The sequence below is a fragment of the Falco punctatus genome (assembly GCF_963210335.1).
Source record: "Falco punctatus genome assembly, chromosome: 2".
NCBI classification, from domain to species: Eukaryota; Metazoa; Chordata; class Aves; order Falconiformes; family Falconidae; genus Falco; species Falco punctatus.
Window position 1 is genome coordinate 71,441,765 of NC_137581.1, and position 453 is coordinate 71,442,217.

Genomic DNA, 453 nt, shown 5'->3' on the forward strand with positions numbered 1-453 from the left:
GGCTAATGACTTCTTCTGTAGCTGTCATACTTACTGTGTCAAGAACTCAATTTTTAAAGACTAAGAAAATGAAATGTTTTTCTTGACTTCCTGTCAAAAACATAGAATTTCAAGTGGGTATGAATTTCATTTATTATCATTATTTTCACTCATATAGGTAATCAATCTGCAAAAATGTTAGATATGCAAAAGCACATTAAGTGACATGTTGTCAGTTTATAACCAGTTTCATACTGTTAAAATAGTGATTTATACTGTGTCTGCTGTAGCTCTCATATTGTGGTGTCTCATGAATGCCTGCAGTTAACTGCATTAGCTTAATAGCGTTGCCTGCTGATTCAGGACTTATCTGTTTTCTTTTTGAAAGGTTTTTGTTCACAATAGTTCAAAAAAAAGAAAAGGTGAAAAAATAATATCCATTTTTTTTGCACTTAACAAAATTTTTTTGTTGAA